Genomic DNA, 16,655 nt, shown 5'->3' with positions numbered 1-16,655 from the left:
AACTCACTCTTACAGCCTGAACCCTGGTCCTCGATGCAAACAGAGTCCAGGCATTATGGGGCCAGTATGTCCCCTCTCCCATTCCAGAGACAGCTCAGTGGGCAACACATCCCACAAGCTAGTCCACCCCACGATAATATGCAGTTGTTGGGAGTTCAACAATGCCTAGAGATTACGAAGCCATCGATGCAAATGTGTGAGCCACAAACCTATTTTTTGGTGGTAAACAAAAGGCTACCATGGTGACTTTTTGAGGAAAAACTTATCTTTCTCTGAAAAATCTCTGATTCTATGGGTTAATCAACTCTAATTTTAGAAAAACCTAAAAAATGGTTCAGCTTATGGCCTTTGTTAACTCAGAACAATTTTCTTTATGCTCTTAAATAAGCTCAAATGTCACAAGAAATATATGTATAAAGAAAAACATTTACTTTTTAGGGAATTCACAGTTGCTGACTTAGAGTATTTAAATATAAATCTGATATTCATAATAGCCTGAATCTTTGATGGGCCTTAAATTTGAAAGATGAACGTCAGAGGGCCCGTTAGCCAGTTAGCAGGTCCAGAATAGTGACTATGCAGCACACTGACTCCTGTCCTCCCCCCGTGTTCTAACAGCCGTCCCTAAGCCACTGCGGCCCTCTTTTATGAGCCCAGTGTGTCGTCAGAACCTTTCTCAACACAAGTTCAAGTCAAGTGACTGGAACTGGCCCTTGAGATGACATTCCTACACCAGCTCTGCTCTAGGTGGCTTCATTCAAGGAAACTTCAGCATGCTACCTTCTGTGGCCGAGTGGTTAAGTTCACACACTCTACTTCAAGGGCCCAGGGTTTCACCAGTTCGGATCCTGGGGTTGGAACTACTCGTCAGGCCATGCTGAGGCATCCCACGGAGCACAACCAGAAGGACCCACAACTAGGATATACAACTATGTCCTTGGTGCGGGGGGGGGGGGGGCGTTGGGGGGCGGTCTTGGGAGAAGAAGGAAAAAAAAAAAGAAATGGAGGTCCATAGAGGCTGAGTCATTGGCCAGATGACGTTCATGCAGCAAGCCCAGCATACCATTTATATGCTCTGGGTTTCTTATGCAGCTGTGTATGTCAGAGATATAATTTAGTTAATGGGGTAAGTTTTAAAAGGCCCACTGAAATTTCTAGATTCCTTTCAAATGAGGTGTAAGTAGCAAGGTTGTTAATAGAGCTTCTGCCACTTAGGAGCTGTGGGACCTTGGGCAGGTTTTCTCCTCCATCACATGGGGATTTGAGAGTACCTACCTGACAGGGCTGTTGAGAGGAGGATGGGGGGCGATCTATATAAAGTCCTCACAACAATGTCTGTACGTAACAGCTATTAAACATGTTAGTGGCTATTATTATTTCTGGTTATCGTTATTCTGAGAAGAATGCATTTTCAGAATGGGACGAAGTAATTATTATCATTACATTTTAGCATTTGAAAGTGTTATGACATGCTGGATATTTGGATCTATATATTATCACAATTTTAAGTATTATCATTTTCAGTATGTCATTTTATGTTGGCATTGTGTCAGAGGCTGGTGTCATATGTCAAAAGGGATTTAACTCATTGGCTGTATGTCATAAATGTGACACAGCACTGAGAATCAGACCAGCAGTACCTGTGTTTAGCGCATGTTGGGCATACCAGCGGGGCGTTCCTGGGAGCTGGGTGACAAGCTGAGCTGTGGGAGCAGCTGAACGATTTTCTGGGGAGCCCTGAAAGACCAGAATAAGAGATGATAATTATTCCCTAAAAACCAGTTTTCAGATGACCCCACCGTGAAATGGCACTGCAATCGCGCCGCCATGCAGAGGCCAACACTGGGCAAATGGCCCGTTACAGAATGAGGTCCCGGGCGCCTTTGTTGAACGCTGGAAGCCGGCTTGTCTTCCTAAACAAAGCCACTGTACTGCTGCTCTTCTTTCAAGAATAAATTGAAGGCAAATGAAATGAATTAAGAATATTAGAAATGCTTTGTCTATCTTTAGGTTAGGTGGGCTATTGGAGAATACTTATATTTGGTTATTATTTTGTGATTATTGCTTTCGTATTTAGAGAAAATAATTGAAATAAATGGTTTAACTTACTTAGCTAAATTATTTTCACAAAGACACAATGCAAAATTTATATTTTCTTATTATAAATTATTCGTAGTAGAAGGCCACAAGTAAAAATATGGAACTGTTCAAAACGAGTATTTTTGTCATTAATGAGATGCTTAAGGGAAGCTAGGAAATTAACCTAAAAGTTTTGTATTTCTATCCCACTTCTTTGCAGTCACTGGAAAAATGTCAGCTTCTAGAAGGTAGCACACCACTGCCTCTGGAGAATGCTGGGCACAGCGCCCCACTCAGTTCAGCTGGATAAATGCAGCTTGATGGCGGAGAGGGTGAGCGCTGGGTTTAAGGCCTAGTGCGTCAGAGGACATGGGCGTGCAGCCGGGAAGCCAGGAAATGCTAAGGTAATGTGATTATATTACCTAGTTCCGGGACTGCATATATTCCTATTGGAATATTCCTGATTCTTTGTTGTTCCTTCTTTCACCCGATGAGTTAAAAATTAATCACATTGCATTTAAAAATGTATCATCTGACCCTCAGATTAGACATAAATTGAGTATATTTGACCAAACTAAGGGCAACTTTATCACGTAGTAGTTATACCTATAATAGCACAACAAATTAGCAGGATATACAGAAAAAGAAACAGACAACGTCACCACCAAAAAGTTGAGTTCATTGTTCGTGTGAAGTATTGTTGGAATTTGCTGGGTTTTGCTGGCTGCGGGTGTAAGCCCGGGAAAGCGCTGTAATGTAGCTCTGTCCAGGCATCTCACGGGGATGTGACTGCTTGGGGGTGGTGAGCAGGTCTTTCTGAGCAGATTCCCACGGCCCATGGCACCCTGAGTGTCATGCCCAGACCCAGCGTTTCTCCCTATAATAGTGGACACGCCCACGGGCACGCTTGCTCACACCATGCAGTGCTTCATTCCCTGACGACCTGCTGTGCCCTTAGCTGAGAAGCCTCTGCAACGGCCCAGCAGAGAGGGAGTCATGGGCTTAATGAAAAGAACCACGCAGCATTCGTTGAGTGTCTGCTATGCGTTAGACCCTTTACATGCGTAACTTTAATTTTTGCGGCCACACTGTGGGGTAGATATCATTCTTATTTTACAGACGAGGACGTTGAATGGGGCAGGGATAATTCTTTGTGTTGAGCAGGAACAAAATGGGACTGTAATTTTGTAAAGACTGTACTCCCCAACTCCCTGGCAGTTAGCTTGGGACCACATGACTAGTTCTAGTCAGTGGTAAATGGAATTGGCGTGTGTTACTTCCAGAGGGAACAAAGAAGAGGGGGTGTGAGGGCTCAACGCTCTCTCCTCCGCTGTCACAGCAACCCGGGAGCCACGTCTGGAGCCGGCAATGTCACTAAATAAGGCAGCCTGGATTGCTGAGTCATCACGTGGACGAGGGACCCCTGCTGAATCATCCAGTTCACAGAGCACTTGAGGCAAGTAAAATTAACCTGTGTTGTATTTAACCACTGATGTTCCGAGGTTTATTTGTTACTGAAGCATACCCTAGCCTGTCTTGACTAATACATTGAGTCCCAGAGAAAATAAGTTACCTGGTTATGATGTCGTGGATGCTGGTCTAGAACTCCCACACACATCTATGGCTGCAGAGTTCCCTTTATCATTGCTAATGTTCTCTCTCTGGTTAGGACAGGCAGGAGGGCTGAAGTCCACTCTGCAACATTTTAGTGTCCCTAGAGTATGCTGGCATGGGACATTACAGTGTAATTTTCTTTCTTTTTTTTTTTTGTTTTTGTTTTTGTTTTCTGGTGAGGAGGACTGGCCCTGAGCCAATCTTCCTCTTTTTTTTTTTTCTCCCAAAAGCTCCAGTACACAGTTGTATATCCTAGTTGTAGATCATTCTACTTCTGTGTGGGATGCCACCACAGCATGGCTTGATGAGCAGTGTGTAGGTCTGCGCCCAGGATGCAAAGTGGTGAACCCCGAGCTGCCAAAGCAGAGCACACAAACTTAACCACTTGGCCACAGGCCCGGTCCCTGTAATTTTCTTTGTCTTCTTCCTCCTCACCAGCCTGCCAGTATTGGTGAGAGGAAGCAAGTTGGTGGCTGGATTAATGGATGTCCAAATGATATTTATTCCCTCCCTTTTTTTTTTTTTTTTACCAATTGCCTAACTTACCAAATTAGGTGTAACTTAGGAAACAAAATAATTGCCCTTCTTGAGGGATGGTGACCAGATGACTCACTCTTCTTTTTCCAAAGACTAGATGGTTTGATTTGAGCCACTCATCTACACTCACGGGCTGGATCCATCTCGTGACCAGAGAATGCACCAGAGGCCTGAGTGGGGTAAAGGGAAGGAGTCAGAGCCCTGGATCAGAGAAATGGCATGTGAGATCCATGTGGACCTGAGCTTATAAAGTCGTAATTCCCCAGAGCTTCTTCACGACTCCAAAGAGTATCATGCCGGTTATATGGTGGGGCCAGAAAGACGGCTCTGCTGCCCAGGATGGATTATACCAGGTTTGTACATAGTTATTCAAGAAGATTTGGTGATTTGTACTGGACATTCATTCACGTGTTCATTCATTGCTCATTTTTAATGTTTCTGGGTATTGAAAAACGAAAGATCAATAAAACCAGCGCCCTTGGCCAGCAGTAGCTCACCATCTTGACACTGAATCGGACAAGTGAACCATAATAACAGAGCACGAGAGATAGTACACTTTGTAGAGACAAGCGTGGATTGCCATGGAGTGCCACTGAATCGCCAGAGCAGCCCCCTGATCCAGCTGGTTTGGGTGTGGGAGAGTCAGGAAGGTCTTCCCATTGGAGCAACCCCTGGGCAGGGTCTTGAAGCCCAACTAGCCCAGGCAAAGGGCTGTGCACGACATCATAAAGTCAGGGTTATTCTGACCTCAAGATTCTCTAGGGCAGCTAATCCTTAACCTCAGGGCCTTGAACCCACACAATCTATGGCTGGGTCTCAGGAGTACTATAAAACCCCTGCATGGACCCAGAATTTTGTGTGCAGCTAACTTTTTCTGATCATACTCTTACCAGATTCCCAAAGTTTTCCATGACCTCCAAAAGTGTTATCATCGTTCCTCCAGAGGACACAGCAGTTCTTTGGGAAGTCTAGCTAATTTGTGGTTGAGAAATGTGCTTGCCTGTGGAAATTCGATGGTGAAGATGAGTTCACAGAGATTAATTTCCCTCCCAAGAGTTTTCCCCGATATTCTTACATTGGGGACTTAATTAAACAAGATGGCTTACAATCTCAATGCCAAGGCATTGCTTGCTCACATACCCACAATGCCTGCACGCATACACGTGCACACATGCACACTAACATTTCTAGAAAATTCGAAAGATAAACACATAATTAAAATTAAAAGGCTTTCTCCCACCTCTCACTCTTCCCACATAGCTGAACACTATTAGGTGTTTCTTGTATTGCCATTAAAAAAATGTGTATCACATACCAATATACTAATATTTTTATGATTATGAATGAGCTCGAGCACCATCCCACACATCTATTCACTGTTTGTGTTTTTACTTCTGTGTGTGAATTACCTCTTCATATCCTTTGTCCATTTTTCCATTGGGTGTGTCTTTTTCCAGCTGAATTACATAAACCCTTTGCCAGTTAGGGAAATGGGCCTTTAGATCTTGCAAATATTTCCCCCAAATTACCTTTTGTCTTTTGTCTTTGTTTATAGTGTTTTTGTCTACCTTAAGTTTTTAAATTTATACATATTTAACTTTATCAAAACCTAGGAAATTTATTGAGAGTTAGACTAGATCTCAAGCTCCCTTCATGGGTAAAGAAGACCCTATAAATACGAATGACCACAAAACCTGGAGGAATGCGTGTCCAATGGTGGATTTGCGTGACTTTAGCAGGTGGGTGAAGGCCACTTCTGTTGTCAAGGTCTTTCCGGTGATTCTCTCGTCTCTCCTCTGAGATGCTCTCCTCGGTATTCTAGCAGCTAAACAGTTGATACTGCAATCAAGATATGATTTTCAAGAATGTCTTTATTACTGTCAGAGAAGTCCTATGGTTCACTACAGTGACTGACTTTGTAAAACCCAGTCTCTAGCACCACGCCTGGCACTCAGAAATGTGCTGGATGAGTCTATGAATAAAAGGAACTTGATTCATGAAGGGGTGGACTTCTCTAGGAAGTTTGGTGGGCTCAAAGACACTCTAAGACTTTTCCAGGGGCAGGAGAAGAAAATAAGAAATTGGAATGAAGACGTTAAATTACTTTGAGGTAGCTTTCAAATAATTTATGATACAGTTTTAAGCTCTTTGTAAAACATAGATCATCATACTTTGTGAGCTTCTACAGCTATAAAACTTAAACTATTAAAGAAAACTCCATCATCTAATGACAGAGCTTCTCAAAACCTTGATATGCCAATGAATCACCAGTGAGCTTGTTTGAATGCAAATTCTGATTCAGTTAGTCCTGGGCTAGGGCAGGACTGAGAGTGTGCATTCCCAACAAGCTACTTGTGCCCAGACCTCACGGTGGCCAGGCCCTCAGACACATAGCTCCTGGACGTTTTCCCCACGCCTGCTGTCTTCTGCTTCCTTTCTTCTTCCTTCCTTCCTTCTCTTTCTCCAGGCACGTGATCCGATGGTATTTATGTACTCGCATACACATGCTTTATATGTGTCTTTATATTTCTAAAACATTAATTGAGAAATAGGCCATTGTTACAGAAACCACAATGTACTTCATGCAAAACCATTGGGTACAAAGGCAAAACATTGACAAATTGGTACTTTCTTGCTTGGTCACGCCTGATTTAAGGAAATGAACCCAAAATTGGCTATGTGAATTGGAAATTGACTTCAACCACATTTAAATTGTTCTCTTTAAAATATTAGCAGCTGAGTGTGTAAACCAATATTTATTTTCTAATCAAAGGTTTGCGGCAAATGGTTTATAAATGAAAGAAATGAGGGAAGAAAGCTTTGAAATGGTTCTAGTAATAGAAATGGAAATAGGATGTTTTCTTTCTCTAAATGGCAGACACAGGCCTCAACTAAAATTCATCCTGCTTTAGAAAGAGGAAATTGTATGAAAAACTCACCACTGTATAAAGGTACGAGGCCAGCACCTCTGCCTCTAATCATCGTGAGTATTTTCCGGTGGAAAAAAGTTGAAGATCCAGCTACATTAAGAGAGAATCTATTAACAGAATAATTGTATGGAGAGGACCCATTAAGAAAAGCTTCCAGAATTCCATTATCTTAACTGTCACTCGCCACTCGGAGTTGTCTTGGTGCTGTGTGTTTTCACGAATTACCCGAGCTGTTTGTTTTCCCTTTATCCGTCATCGCGCTGTCAGCGGGGCCATTCATAACAACTTTTGGCAGCTCGTCAGGGGAGTTCAGAGCTTGAAGAGGACCCTATCAGCTCTCACACCTCATTGTGTGAAACTGTTTACCAGCATGGCCTTTTTCTGTAAATATTACGAGCAGGGCCCTGAAAGGGCATATGTGTGAAAACAAAATGGCCTAACTGTGTAGGGCCTGGGCTAGATGGCAGATCTGAGTTGGCTGAGGATTTGCAAGTCCTTGTGTTTCCTTTATTCTACGGAATAATACCTAGTCGCCGGTCTTGAAGTCTTGTGTATGCTGGCTAATTAGACAATATTTAATTTGACTTCACATTTGTGTCAGTTTGGTGAAAGTGAGACTTTGTAATTAGGGAGTGCAGATCGGGTTTCTGTCACAATTCTACTCCTTGCTGTAATTTAATGCACACTTTTCCAGTGCATTGTCACACTTGATGTGCTGAGTGTCCGCCACCCCCCATCTTTTATGCTTCACTAGTAACAAGGTGGCCCCTATTATACAACCAACAGCAAATGGACTCGGTCTCCTGGACTTAACGGCCTGACGTTTCTGCCAGATTCACCCATCAGAAATAATTTCCCATTTGAAATGAATGCCAGCAACTCTCCATTGAAGCAATATCACCAACCTGCAAATGGCTATGATTTTTTTTGGTCTTTATTTTCACTGAAGTTATATATGCACAGATTTTTAAAGTGTAAAATAGTTCTAAGTTTTGTGGAGAAAAATAGAAGTCCCAGTTCCCCCTCCCCAGAGGCAGCCACTTTCAACCCTTGTGGCAAATTTTTTAGAAATTGATTTCACAGTGAGAAAAAGGTTGTTTCAGTTTGCCAGTTTTGGGATGTTATAGAAATGGAACCGTTGTGACTTGCTTCACCCACTTACCATCAGGGTAGGTTTTCTTTTAATCACTCTTTTTTAAAACCAAGGTATAATTTACATACAATGAAATGCACAGATTTTCAATGTAGTTTTAACAAATGAATACACCCACGTAAATGTTCACCAAACTGTGGGGCATTTCCATCGCCCCAGAAAGTTCCCTCATACACCTTTGCAGTCAGCCCCTCTAGGAAGCAGTCAGTTTCCTTATTTCTTTCATCATAGATGAGATGTACCTGCTCTGGAACTGCTTTATGGCATCATACAGCGGTGATCTTTTATGTCTGGCTTCTTTTGCTCAGAATGACGTCTTTGAGATTCATGCAGAAATTTATTCCTTTTAGCTACCCAACAGTGTTCCATGTATGAGTATACCACTGTTTGTAAATTCGCTTATTGATATTCGTTCCGTTTTTTCCAGTTTTGGGCTATTGGGTTGTCTTTTTATTATTGCTTTGTAGAAGTTCTTGTATATTCTAGATCACAAATCCTTTGTCAGCAATAGGCTTTGCAAATCTTTCTCCCGGTCTGTGTCTTATCTTTCCATTTTCTTAATGGTGTTTGATGAGCAGAACTTTTAAATTTTGATTATGTCCAATTTATGATTGTTTTTACAACTAGTGCTTTTTGTGTCTCAGCAAAGAAATCTTTGCAGATTGTGCACGTATTCTCCTGTGTTTTCGTTTGGAAAACACTGAAGCTCTATAGTTTCAGATTTTACATTGAGGCCTCCTATCTCAATCGAATTTTTGTGTATGGTGTGAGGTAGAAGTCATGTTTTTTTCTTTCTTTTTAAAATTTTTAATATGGATATACAATTGTTCTAGAATCATTTGTTGCAAAAACTTCCCTTTCCCATCGGGTGTGTGTGCCTTTGTTGAAAATCAGTTGACCGTACATGTATGGATGTATTTGAGGGCTTCGTGCTGCTCTGTTGACTTGTTTATGTCTGCTTATGAAAATAAGACAGTGTCTTCATTGTTATGGTCTTACAGTAAGTCTGGAAAGCAGTAGTATAAGTCTTCCAAGTTTGGTCTTCTTTTTAAGGTTATTTTTATTATTTTTCATCTTTTGCATTTTCATACACATTTACAATCAGCTTGTTAATTTCTACTAAAAGCCTCATGGAATTTTGATTGAGATTGCCCTGAATCTATTTATCAATTTGGGGAGGAATGACACTTTAGCAATGTTAATTTTCCCTTTCCCTATATGGTTGAAGTTTTTATTTAGTATCTTTCTATGCAATACGTAGTAGTTTTCAGAATACACGTCTTACATATCTTTTCTTAAATTTATTTTTTCGTAGTTTATGTTTTTCCTGTGATTGTAAATGAATTGTTTTTTAACTTCATTTTCTAATTGTTTGCTGATAAAAAAATCAAAATAGAATTAAATTTTGTATATTGACCTTGATTCCTATGACTTTCTTAAATTCACTTTTCAGTTCCAGTAGTTTTTTTGGGCAGATTCTCTAGGATTTTTATACATACAATCATGTCAACTGCAAAAAAGACAGTTTTATTCCTTTCTTTTTAATTTGTATGCCTTTATTTTTTCTTACATTGTTGTACTAGCTAAGACCTCCAGTATATTGTTGAATAGATGTGGAGAGAGTGGATATCTTGTTCCCCAACTAAGAAACATTCAATATTTCTCCATTAAGTATGACATTAACTGTTGGGAGTTTTTTTGTATATGTCCATTATGAGGTTGATGAAATTCCTTTCTTTTCCTAGTTTTTTGAGAGTTTTTTTCATGAACAAGTGTGAAATTTTGTCAAAAACGTTTTTGTATCAATTGAGATGTTTTTTTTTCTCTTTGATTCTGTTAATGTGTTGAATTACAACTATTGATTTCATAATGTAAAACCAACCTTGCAATCCTGGCACAAGCTCTGCATATTAATAACATTTATCCTTTTCATATAATGCTGAATTTGATTTTTTAATATTTTATTGAGGACTTTGTGTATTTATTCATACAGGACATTGGTCTATAATTTCCTTTCTTGTAATGTCTTTGGTAGATTTTGGTATCAGGGTTATGCTGGCCTCATAAAACAACTTGAAAAGTATTTCCTTCTTTTTTCTCAAAGAGTTTGTGTAAGACTGATATTAATTTTTTCCTTAAGCCTTTGATAGAATTTGTGAGTAAATCCATCTGGGCCTGGGGTTTTCTTTGTTGAAAGGTTTTTAATAATGAATTCAATTATGAAAATAGATATAAAACTATTTGAATTGTTCTATTTCTTCTTGTGCTAATTTTGTCAAATGTACTTTTCAAGACATTTGTCCCTTTGTTCTAAGCTATTGAATTTATAGGCATAAAATTGTTAGTGCCTTCGTCTTCTTGGAGAAATGACTCCCTTGTCATTCTGTAATAAGCCTCTTTGTCACTGTAGTATTTCTTGTCCCGAGCCCACTTTGATGTTAATAAAGCTACTTCAGCTTTCCTTTGAATAGCGTCTGCATGGCATATCTTTTTTCAATCCTTCCACTTTTAACATCTCCATGTCCTTATATTTATAGTGGTATTTCTGGAGGCAGCATATAGTTGGTTCCTGCTCTTTAGCTAATTTAACAATCTCTCTTTTAATTTGTGTGGTTTACATTTAACGTGATTATCAATATGGTTGAATTAAAATGGACCCTCTAACCAGCTATTTCTATTTGTTCCATTTGTTCTTTGTTTCTTTTTTTCTTTGTTTTTGCCTTCTTTTTGATTAATTGAGCACTTTTTATGATTCAATGTTGTTTCTAGTATTGTAATATCATGTATACCTCTTTTGAAAAAAATTAAGTAGTTGCCTTAGAGTTTACCATATACATCTTATTAAATCAAATCTACTTTCAAATAATATTCTCTTTTGTGTCTAGTATAAGAACAACAACTTCTCCTTCCCATTCTTGTTTGTTAGCTGCCACATATTTACTCTTTCATATGCTAAATACGCAATACTACTATTTTTGCTGTAGGTAGTTATCTTTCAGAGCAATTAAAAGTAATAAAAAATGAATTTGAACTTTGTTTAGCTTTAGTTATTCCATTTCCTGTGCTTTTAATTTCTTTGTGTAGGTTCAGGTTGCTGTCAGCTATTGTATTCCTCTGCCTCAAGAAGTCTCTTTGGCATCACTTATAGTGTGGCTCGACTGGCAAGGAATTCACTCAGATTTGTCTTTTGGTTTTGGTTTTTGGTTCAGGAAAGTCTTTATTTCTCCTTCCTTTTTTTAGAAACATTTTTACTGGGTGCAGGATTCTGACTTGATGGATTTCGTTTTCAGCTGCAGAGACCATTCCATTGCCTTCTGGCTTGCATAGTTTCGGATGGGAAGTCTACTGTAACTCTTACCTTTATTGTTTGTTCCTTTCCATGGGATGTGTCTTTCTGCACTGGCTGCCTTCATCATTTTCTCTTTGTCTCTGGTTTTCAGCACTTTGAATGGGATTTTCCTATGGTGTGGGGGTTCTTTTGCAGGAAGAGCTTTTCTTCTGCTTGGTGTTCTTTGAGTGTCTTGGAGCAGTTGTTTGGTACCTGTCATTCACTTTAGAAAATTCTCACATATTATTTATCCTTGTCTTTTTTCTCTGGCTTGGCAATTACACACAGGTTAGATCTTCTGGTGCTGTCCCATATCTCCTGGATGCTCTGTTGCATTTTGAGCCCCACCCTCCCTCCTTCCCCACCGTTCTGCAACCAGTGCCAAAACTGTTATAAACCTAGTTTCCAAGTATGTGAGGGTCGGACCGAAGAGATTGTGTTGTTGTTGTCTCTGCTCTTCTTCTCCAAACCCTTGTGGGTTTATCCCTTTAAAAGATTGTTTTCTGCCAGGACGAGTGAAAGTAGATACCTGTGTGCAATCTTCCATCTTTACCTGGAAGTCAAATTTGAGTTTCATTATTTAAATTAAGCTTAAAATTAAGGACTAAATTTTCTACTATCTTTGAAGTGAACTACTCTATTATATCTTATTTTCTCATTTTAAAGGATGCTTGAATTCTCAAAAACAAGAGAAAAGAATCACAAATAATAGCAGCTAACATTTATTGTACGCTTATTGTGTGCTAGTGTTGTAAATGCTGTTCTTGTGTTAACTTACTTAGTTCTCACAGCAACTTTACAATATAGACACTCTTATTATCCTCATCTTTACAGATGAAGGTAAACTGAGGCACAGTTAGATTAAGTAATTTGCCCAAGATGCAGAAATAGAAAATGACAGAACTTGGCTTCTTAGCCACTAAATTCTAACTGCCTTCAACAAATGGGAATAATCTTTGGTCTTGGCCTCTGCAGCCCTTCCTGCACTAGTGTCACCTCTCCAGGACTCAGTCTGTTAATCAGCAAGTACATACCTAGTGTCTGTTACGTGCCCAGAATTTTTTTGTTCACTGCAGTGGTATAAAGAAATATGGCAGGGCTGTTTCCTTGAAGGAGTCCACATCTCTCCAGAGAGAAGGCCCCCGCACATCTGAAAACAAGCTTTATGATACAGAGTGGTGTTCACTGGATCTGGATGCTCAGGAACCACGGAAAACACGTTAAAAATGATGGTGGTTATTCAAGAATTTGCTTGGTTCCTGCATTACCCATACTGCTTTTCACTTTTCCTTTTCCCTCTTTTTTGCACCTTAATTCTTAGCTATTCTACTGTTTGTAAATACTTCTTTCACAGAGCTAAATAAGAGGATTGTTTATAAGCTCAAAAGATCTTTTTAAAAGTTTAAAGTGGAAAGAGTCTCAAATTCTTGGTCACAGTGACGTGTATGTATGTGTGTGTGTATAACTTGTAATGTATATATCAAAAGCAACATATATATCCATATGTCTATTTCTATATATGTACCTTTTATCCCAACTATCTTCTTTCCCCGTCAAGATGGATAACTGAGAACTAAGAAGTATTAGCGTTTGGTGTTCCCTAGTATTTCTGAAATAGCTGTGAGTTAAGAAAGCCTTTAACAGATAAAATATTATCTTTAGATTTGTTAGCACAATCTCTGACTCTTAAGAGGCACCTTACAAATATTTGTAGTTTCACTGATTGAATGAATGAAATTGAAAGGATCCCAATGTGAATCTTTTTATAAATAATATAGAAAATCCTCATGAGTTTGTTTTTAATTTGAAGAGATTCTCTTTTTTTTTTATTTTTCCTTTTTTTCCCCAAAGCCCCCCAATACATAGCTGTATATTTTTTGTTATGGGTCCTTCTAGTTGTGGCATGTGGGATGCTGCCTCAGCATGGTCTGATGAGCAGTGCCATGTCCACGCCCAGGATTCGAACCAGTGAAACCCTGGGCCGCTGAAGCTGGAGCACTCGAACTTAACCACTCGGCCACGGGGTGGCCCCTGAAGAGATTTTCGTAATGCAATGCACATCAACGTATCTTAGGGAGAAAGTTGCCAGGAAGGGCCAGAGGATTAAGGGACTGGATTCATTCTTAGCTTATGACCACCCCCTTGCCAGTGCAGTCCCTGGCAGAGAGTAGGCACTGAATAAATATTTGTTGGATGAAAAAGTTACTCATTTGACATTATTTACTCTGATGCTGAAGGAAGTCTGTATGCTACCTAACAACCTATCCTGAGAGTAGGTTGTGCTCAGTAAGTGTTCAACAAATGGTAAATAAATAGTCATTGTTATGCAGAGATTTCAGGAGTGGAGGCTGAGGCCATTTGAATCTATAAAGAATCCTGACAAGAGTCGGGAAACCTAAAGCAGAGGTGTCTGAAGACTTCCTGTGTTTCTCTTCTAGCTTTAAGAAATTCGAGTGACATTTGTATGGCAACATGGGCACGTGGAAAGAGATGGGAGGAGATGGGAGCTGGAAGTTCTTTCCACTTTTAGAGAAATGCCCTCTACCAAGGATTTATGCAACAGGGCGGCATAGGCCCACCCTAGCAGCTCAGGATGAAAACAGCCAGAGACAATGGGATATGACACAGTAATGAGTTCTCATTTGTCACGTGTCGCTTGCTGATATGGTCTAAGGAGATGGTGTTCAGTAATTCTTAGAAATTATTTACGGGGCAGTTCCTCTGACAGTTTTCAGAGTACCTCCACATGCTCTATCTGTTTTAATTTCCACCACTGTGCTATGAGGAATCTGAAATAAATATTATCATTCCCATTTTATAGATGAGTAAATACAGTCTGAGAAGTGAAATGACCAGCCCCAAGGTCACTCAGCTACTCAGTAAATGACTGGACTTGAAGCCAAGTCCTCACTCTGGGTTGATTCTTTTTTTCCATGAGACGAAGCAGCCAGTTTGTTTTACAGAATCCATCTATTTTATTAAGTGCTTGCAAACGTGCTAGACCTTTAAGAATTTGTGTTTATAAGATCATTTAGCGATCAGTAGCAGCCACTAAAAGAGGCAGCCTGTTTTTTTAAAACTTATTCTCTTTTTGGTCCCACAGGGAACAAAGTTTGTCCTCCTGATACACCCGATCTGGAATGATCAATAAGGAACGATCGGTGGTCAATAAGGACACATCCACGCGCTTTCGTTAAAATACTCTGAGTTTTCAAGGACTCCTGGTTGACTACAGGTGGCCGTGTGGTTCTGATGAAGCACGAGGCCATGGATATTTGGAGCGGTCACTCTGTGCAGGGTCCAAAGCTGCAGAGCAGAATGACTCAGGACAGACAGCAGGGGAACTCTAGAAGGCGTAACCTCCCCAGCAGATGAGGTCTTGATGGATGACTCCTGATTATGGAGTCCTTTTCATTTACATTCTGGGTTGTTACCAGGAATAAATCCTACTGTTTCTAATTAATGCACTCATTGTCTTTGTTTTGAATGGAAAAGAGGGGAAAATATATTGATACTTCTGTAGCAACACAGGAAATATGCTTAAACTGGAATATCTTTCTCCATCACAGGTAATATTAATCTTTACAGTTCTCCAAAGTAAATAATTATTGTATAGTTGGCTTTCTATTAGTATGGATTGGTGGTATCCTTTGTGAATTTCCAGGTGACAATTTGTTGCAGGAAGCATTCTCTCGAGAAACCGTTCTTAAGATTATTGTCCAATTCCTCAGTGAAGAATTAGGAGCCAAACTGGCTAGGCTAAACACACAACCAGTTAGCAACAGGCTGATCTCGTCCTTCCGGGATTCTTAGCTGTCCGAGGACTGACTGATGAGGCCACAGAGGGCTCCTTGTCCAGCGAGTCCTCCCGTGGGAGGGGAGCAGCCACACCACAGCCTGTCCTGAGTGAGCCCATCTTGTGTATTTCCAAGTTTACAAGTGTGTGAGCCTTGCACACGCACCCGTTCCCTCTGAGGAGAGGATGATGCAATGACGAAGGTGAGGATGGCACGGCCACTGTGCCGCATTCTCTGAATAATCTCCTTTCGTTCCAACAACAACAATGGGAAATGAAAAGAATCTTCACGTTTTGAAACAAGAGCTTGGACAGACGATACAACTTGCCCAAGACCACAAGCTATAAATGGCGAAGTGAGGACCTGCCCTAGTTCTGTCTGCCCCCAGCGCAGTGCTTTCTGCCATCGCCTGCACTGTCTCTACCGAAATAATGGCCTCCCTGTGGTAACCGTGAGAGGCTGGAAACGTGGGCCTGAGAGAACTTCTAAATATGAAATTATAACTCTTTGCCTGCTGAGATTCTCATTTTAAAAAACCCAGAGGAAGATTATATTAATATATTTATTTAACACTTATGTACAATATTTACATTTACAAAATGCTTTGTAGTGTAACAGAATGGGCGGACATTTTTATTTGGGCATATAATTGTCTTTTCGTTCATATTCATTTATTCCTTTGATTTATGTAATATGCTCTCCACTTGGTCTTCTGAGATCATGTACAATGGTAACAAATTTAAAATAAGATTAATAAAAGATTATTTCATATCTCTCATAGGGAAAACTGACGAGGGCCATTCCAGTCTCTGTTCCTTATAAATATTATGCAAAAGAGCATAATACCGTCCCCAGAATACTGTCTGTAACACTCGCTGTGCTTGTTCATGGGGCTTTAAAGACATACTTCGCTCCTATTCGCTGTTTGTTGTGTGGTATTCGCTTTTGCCTCAGGCGCTCAGGGTGCCCAGCAGCCGGGTGGGTACAGCTGTGAGTGACCCGGCTTTTCGTCATTGATCACCAAGCAAAAATCCCCCAGAGAACGTTCTTGCTGACCGTCCCTTCCGCCGGGAAGTCTTTTTCCCCAGATGGTCACCTAAGGGCCGTCTTCTCTTCATTCAGGCCTCAAATCAAGCAGCCTGCCCTGGCCCTGGGGCCAAAAGAGCCCGTCAGTGGCGTCCCCTGGCATTCTTTTATTTTCTCTTTAGCACCTCATA

At 40.4% G+C, this 16,655-nt stretch overlaps 1 long non-coding RNA gene across 7 annotated transcripts in view; it reads left to right on the top strand.

Moving 5' to 3' along the window:
* LOC103546530 (uncharacterized) overlaps positions 1-15,104 on the top strand; it is a 60,278-nt gene extending 45,174 nt beyond the window's left edge. For all 7 annotated transcript variants that reach the window (XR_011537918.1, XR_011537914.1, XR_011537915.1 and 4 more), the window contains 4 exons: positions 2,300-2,483; positions 3,363-3,535; positions 4,323-4,583; positions 14,745-15,104. This is a non-coding gene — a long non-coding RNA (uncharacterized lncRNA). The remainder of the gene's footprint in view (positions 1-2,299; positions 2,484-3,362; positions 3,536-4,322; positions 4,584-14,744) is intronic.
* Positions 15,105-16,655: the final 1,551 nt, after the last annotated feature.

The sequence above is a fragment of the Equus przewalskii genome, chromosome 3 (genome assembly GCF_037783145.1).
Source record: "Equus przewalskii isolate Varuska chromosome 3, EquPr2, whole genome shotgun sequence".
NCBI lineage: Eukaryota > Metazoa > Chordata > Mammalia > Perissodactyla > Equidae > Equus > Equus przewalskii.
Note: the sequence above shows the minus strand (reverse complement) of the source record. Positions and strands in the feature narration are given on the sequence as shown.